The 6,568-nt window shown below is 48.2% G+C and overlaps 1 pseudogene; it reads left to right on the forward strand.

Moving 5' to 3' along the window:
- Positions 1-1,957: 1,957 nt before the first annotated feature.
- On the forward strand, positions 1,958-6,362 carry LOC144094912 (uncharacterized; annotated as a pseudogene).
- The last annotated feature ends 206 nt before the right edge of the window (positions 6,363-6,568 follow it).

Genomic DNA, 6,568 nt, shown 5'->3' on the forward strand with positions numbered 1-6,568 from the left:
TTTTTTTTTGGCAATGTAGTACGTAGTATCGAAGCTTTTTCAGTTGACTTGCCCACATTACCTAACTAAACAATGCCATCGCTGTGCATGGTATTGCCGCTGAAATCTAGTTAACTTATACGTCATCCAATGCACTAACTGCGCCTGTATTTGATGCATGCATTAGAAGTGCGAGAAGCGATATTTTATGAATATGTAATGCTAGAAAGCCGACTCAACGAACTTTCAGGTGCATATTTTTGAGCCGATATTTCGAACGATACTGTCCATTAACAATATTTAAAAAACAGCTGGCATTCGAAGTTGACGGCTATTACTTTGCAATACAACCTTGCCTCTAAGATCAAAGACAGAAAAGTCTATCAAAGTTAATCATTTAACTATACTGATGCATTTGAGGTATACGTATTGTCTGCCTTGCTGTACAATCCAGCTCAGAAGACCACACCGACGTAACTAAGTACTTGAAATAAAAATCTGAAAAAGTGACAAAAATCACCCTTTGTATATAATATCACTGTGTAGGAAAAAAATGTATCTGTACCGCTCTTTGTCCGCCACATTTCACACGCACACACTTAAGGTAATGGAATCGGGGTACGGTATTCAGGCTTTTGTTTTTTGATTGGAGAGGGGTATGTTCTGCCTCAGTGGGAATCTATAGTAGCAAGAGGTAAGGCAGAAAAGACCATAACGTTTTGATAAAACATGTTTCACCTTGTTTTATCATTAATTTCTCCTTATTCATATGGCCACATGTGCTGTCGAGGCTATGAGCTTATATGACACATGAGCTACGAACGAAGCCGACAGCTTTATTACTACCCACTGGATCTAAACCTCACTTGTGGAGATGAAAGTCTATCTCAAGTTCTTTAAGATGTGACGGTAAAATGATGTGATCACTCAGAAACATGGCGCATAATTGGCTTTACTAGAGTCCTAGAGACTTCTGTTTCCAATGGTACCTGTATGACCGGAAACTCCGCCAACACATGCGCCTCATAAACAGTGAGAATGTAGAAGCACCATATGCTCTTTCCACCTAGCAGTACCTGCGACTCCAGCTGATGTACAGTTTTCGATAAAACGAATCTTGCTGCTTTATCATGATGAGGAGCTTGCCAAGAAGGTTTGAGCAGGAATGTGACACTTCGCAAAGCTAGAGTTTTATTTCTGGATGGAAACGGGTAAGATTAGTGTTTTTTTTTGCTTAACTTATACTACTCAGAACGTAGCGGATCATTCATGGGACCTGATTTTTTTTAACACATCATAGTTCCTTTTGCCCTTGTCGGAGTAGTTGTGCAAGTGTACAACACATATATTTTTGTCTTTCAACTGTAAAAATTAAATATTTAGTTTTTGTGCCTGGTCGTTAGTCGCAGCTTGTGGCTCTTTGTTTCAGGGCTATTGCAGCTATTAATCTTGCAACAGGAACGAAGGTTGAGAAGACAGGCAGAAAGCAACACTGCCTGGCACCGAGAGTTGCTGCAGTCATAACAGCACTCAAAGACTACGACTTTTATATTTTTGGCTTGTGTTGCTCTTTCTAGGACTGCACGTTTCTTTTCGGGAGTAATAAGCCTTTTATTATTGGCATTGATAAATGTTGTACTCACAAATAGTTTTGTAGCAGGGTGTTGTAAAGTGACGTCAGCCGCAATCAGACTGCCTTGCAAGCGCTGACGGCACGTGCGTTTATCGTTTCATATCCTTCCCTTGTTCTCCCTTTCCCCTTTCCCCCCTCTCTGTTTCGTATATATACGCTCCGAGCCGGAAGCAATAAAGATTTCATGTTGCAACCTTCGAACGGCGTACTGTCGTATACAGTAAGACACGCCACGTGTGTCGTAACGATGTAATAGTGGCGACGAGGCCAGAAAGAACCCTTGAGGTGAAAAATGATGTAAGCCAGGCAGTTAAGCAGGAAACAGCGGCCGCGGAAATACCGACCATGGCTCATCATCAACTACCGGAATACGATGACCAGTCCGACAACTGGAAGGCCTAAATCACGAATGTAGAAGCTTATTTTGAGGCAACTGGGGTCAGCGACTCGGGAAAGAAGATGATGTTGCTGGTAGCAGCATTGAGTACGCGCACCGTGCAAGTGCTCTCAGGACAGGTTGCACCGAGGAAGCCAAACTCGCTGACGTACGAGGAAGCTAGCAGTCAAAGTTTTGGATACCTACTTCGACCCCAAGCGTCATGAAATAACGGAGAGCTATCGGTTCTTCAATCGCTGCCAGTTGGAAGGTGAGCCCATTCAACAGTTCATCGTTGAAGTTCGCCGGATTGCGGATGGCTGTAATTTCGGTGACATGCTAGACCGGATGCTTCGCGACAGAACCGTCTGTGGCGTGAGGTCAAGCGCTATTCAGAAGCAGCTATTATCGAAAACAGATTTGACGTTGAAGGAGGCTGCCCCGCCGCGGTGGCTCAGTGGTTAGGGCGCTCGACTGCTGATCCGGAGTTCCCGGGTTCGAACCCGACCGCGGCGGCAGCGTTTTTATGGAGGAAAAACACTAAGGCGCCCGTGTGCTGTGCGATGTCAGTGCACGTTAAAGATCCCCAGGTGGTCGAAATTACTCCGGAGCCCTCCACTACGGCACCTTTTCTTCCTTTCTTCTTTCACTCCCTCCTTTATCCCTTCCCTTACGGCGCGGTTCAGGTGTCCAACGATATATGAGACAGATACTGCGCCATTTCCTATCCCCCAAAAACCAATTATTATTATTGAAGGAGGCTGAAACAATTGCCATATCAGCAGAAGCAGCGGAAAACGATACAAAGAAGATGTCTTCTGACATTGAACCCGTACTCAAGGTCAATGCACGACAAGCTGATGAACTGGTGTCAGTATGTGGGCGTTGCGGAAGTAAGAAACACAACAGAAACGCCTGCGGCTGGGCGAAAGCGAGGTGTTACCGCTGTGGTGTATACGGCCATCTGGCGAAGATGTGCCAAAGCGACGTGCGGAAAGGACGCCCAAAGGCACGTTCACAATGCAGGCAAGGAGAAGCGTTTGCAGTAACAGCGGATGTTACTGAGGAAAATGGAGACGATGCGCACATTTGGACACTAACCGCACCCTTCAATGGTTGGCTACCACCACCTATTCTTCGTACTTTCACATGGTGTGGCATTGACGTACCTTTGATTGTTGACACCGGCTCACCCGTCTGTGTTGTGTCCAAAGAGATTTTTGAGAAAAACCGTGAACATTGGCCGCAATTAGGACCCGCATTCATTAAACTGTCCTGTTATCTTGGACAACTTCCAGTAGTAGGGAAACTGAGCATGTCAGTGTCCTACAACGACAAGGAGGTCAAGAGTTCCTTGATGGTCCTGAACTGTTCAGGTCCGAGCCTTTGTGGACGGGAGTTGATTTCCAAGTTCAATGACGCAGGAACCTCGGTGTTGAACGTATCAGTGCAACCAAACTCTGGTCCGGGAAGCAGCCATACCTACGCCACGCATGCCGTCCTGTCAGAGTTCAAAGACGTCTTCAGCCCCGAGCTGGGCCTAATTGACGGACACCCTGTTCATCTGAAGCTCAAGGAAGGCGCCATGCCGAAATTTTGTAAGGCCCGTTCCCTTCCATTTGCTTTACGCGACAAAGTTTCGAAAGAGATTGATAGGCTCGTAACGCTTGGAGTACTGTCACCTGTAACGCACGCCGAATGGGCTACTCCCATTGTGCCTGTAATGAAGAAGAACGGCGAGGTTAGAATCTGCGTTGATTTTAAGGTGACCCTGAATCTCGTCTGTGAACTGGAGCAGTACCCGTTGCCAGCTATTGATGACATCTTCGCATGCCTGAATGGTGGGGACTGCTTCAGCACGCTGGATTTAAGAGACGCGTATAACCAAGTCCCCCTCGATGAGGACTCAAGGAAGATGTGCGTAAGCAATACACACCGTGGGTTGTTTTGCTACAACCGACTGGCGTTCGGCATAGCTTCCGCGCCTGCCATCTTCCAGCGGAAAATAGAAACAGTTCTGCAGGGCCTGACAGGTGTTCAGGCTTACCTTGACGACGTTTTGGTATCAGAAAAACTTGGTAGCACCGACAGATTACGACAAGTACTGCAGCGTTTTTGTGAGCATGGAGGGAAGCTCAGACTTGAGAAATGCAGCTTTCGCCAAGAGGCAGTGACGTATCTGGGTCATAAAATTGATCGTGAAGGTCTGCATCCGATAGAGAAGCATGTTGAAGCAATCGCGCAAGCCCCCAACCCACAAAATGTTCAGCAGTTGAGGTCGTTTCTGGGCATGATTACATTTTATTCGAAGTTCGTGCCCAACATGTCTTCCGTACTTGCACCGCTGTACAAGTTATTGGAGAACAGCACACGTTGGTTCTGGGGACATGCGCAAGAAGCAGCTTTTCGTGCAGCAAAAAAATGCCTTCGGGAAGCGGCTGTGCTGGCCCACAATGATCCCGAGAGACCCCTCAAGCTAGAGTGTGACGCTTCACAGGACGGAATAGGTGCCGTGCTTTTCCATACATTCGGAAAGGTAAACAAACCTGTCGGGTTCCGTTCTAGGACGCTAACAAGGGCTGAGAAAAATTATTCCCAGCTTGAGAGGGAAGCCCTTGCTCTTGTGTTTGGAGTGTCCAAATTCCGTGATTATCTCGTAGGCCGAGAATTTGTATTGGTCACCGACCACCAGCCGCTCCTGGGCCTGCTGAAGGCGGATCGACCAACTCCAGCATTGGCAGCCGCCAGAATACAGCGCTGGGCGCTGTACTTAGGCGGATTCCGCTATCAGCTTCAATACTCTCCTGGTAAACAACTCCTCAACGCTGACGCCCTTAGTAGACTGCCACAACGGACGTCTGAGCCGAAGCCACCAGAAGCGGACCCACCAGACTATCTGCTGGCCTTGAGTGTGTTCGATAAGGGAACTGTGTCAGTTGAGGAGCTAAGGCAGTTGAGTGCGGGCGACCCTGCTCTGAGTAAAGTTATGCGATTCACCAAGAACGGTTGGCCGCCCTGCGCGAAAGGCTTGAACACGAGTGTCGCACCTTTTTTTTTTGACAAGAAATTGGAGCTTTCTTTGGCCCACGGGTTGTTATACTGGGGCCGGCGAGTAGTCGTTCCGATGGAGGCGCGATGTCGCATCTTGTACCTTTTGCATGAGACGCACCAGGGATCGTCCGCTATGAAGGCGGTTGCTAGATCGTCATTCTGGTGGCCAGGGTTAGATCGCGAAATAGAGGCAGTGACAGCGTCATGTCAGAGTTGTGTCCAAAACCTGCCCATGCCAGCTACAGCAACGCCAAAAGGCTGGCCCGCTACTGTTGAAAAATGGGCAAGGGTACATATCGATTTTGCGGGACCTATTGCAGGGAACATGATACTCGTGGTCGTGGACGCATACAGTAAGTGGATTGAAGCTGTGCCACTCCGACAAGCAAACGCTTCATGCACAATCAACTGCCTGCGCGGTATCTTCTGCAGATTTGGCGTGCCACGAACCATCGTATCCGATAATGGAACGCAGTTTACCGCTGACGAGTTCGCTACTTTTGTCAAGAGGAACAACATAACGCATCTGCGCACAGCTGTATATCACCCTCAATCGAACGGTCTAGCAGAAAGGGCTGTCAGGACAATTAAGGACGGCCTCAAGAAGATTGGTGAGGGGCAGCTGGAAGATAATATAAACAAGCTCCTTTTCAATTACAGAAAGACACCTAGCCGTTCTGGAAAATCGCCGTCAGAGCTGCTCTTCGGATATAAAATTCGATCCCGTTTAGATACATGTTTCCCCCCTGTACACGCAGGGCCAGCGAACGAAGCAAACGAGTGGCCGCTGCCATTGCCTGAAGCTACCGTGTACGCCCGCAACTTCGGAAGGGGTGAGAAATGGACTCCAGGAATTGTAGAGTCTACAACAGGCTCTGGGAGGGTGAGCATTCGAACACCAGCCGGATCAGTAAGACGACATGTTGACCAGGTGCGGGACCGGGAAGATGCGACGCCACCGTTTGGTAAAGACCAAGAAGCGGCAAAACGAGACTCGAGAACAGGTACTCCTAGCGACTACCCACTGTTGCCGAGAACGCCAGCCGAACAAGGGGGCATAACAGAACCTGAGCATGAACTTCAGCCGGAACTCGCAGGGAGCAACGCTGAACCCGTCAGATCACCCCAAGCCTTGCGGCGCTCTACACGTCATAGGAAACCAGTACAGCGACTTCACTATTAAGGAAGAAGAGATGTTGTAATGTGACGTCAGCCGCAATCAGACTGCCTTGCAAGCGCTGACGGCACGTGCGTTTATCGTTTGATATCCTTCCCTTGTTCTCCCTTTCCCCTTTCCCCCCTCTCTGTTTCGTATATATACGCCCCGAGCCGGAAGCAATAAAGATTTCATGTTGCAACCTTCGAACGGCGTACTGTCGTATACAGTAAGACACGCCACGTGTGTCGTAACGATGAAACACAGGGAGACTGCTTAAAACTCAAGGCCCCATGTTTTAACTTTCATTTTAATGAAGTGCTCCTTCATACAAGCTATTTTGTTTTCGGTTCGCAGGCAATGCTACACCAAT

This window comes from Amblyomma americanum, chromosome 6, assembly GCF_052857255.1.
Source record: "Amblyomma americanum isolate KBUSLIRL-KWMA chromosome 6, ASM5285725v1, whole genome shotgun sequence".
NCBI lineage: Eukaryota > Metazoa > Arthropoda > Arachnida > Ixodida > Ixodidae > Amblyomma > Amblyomma americanum.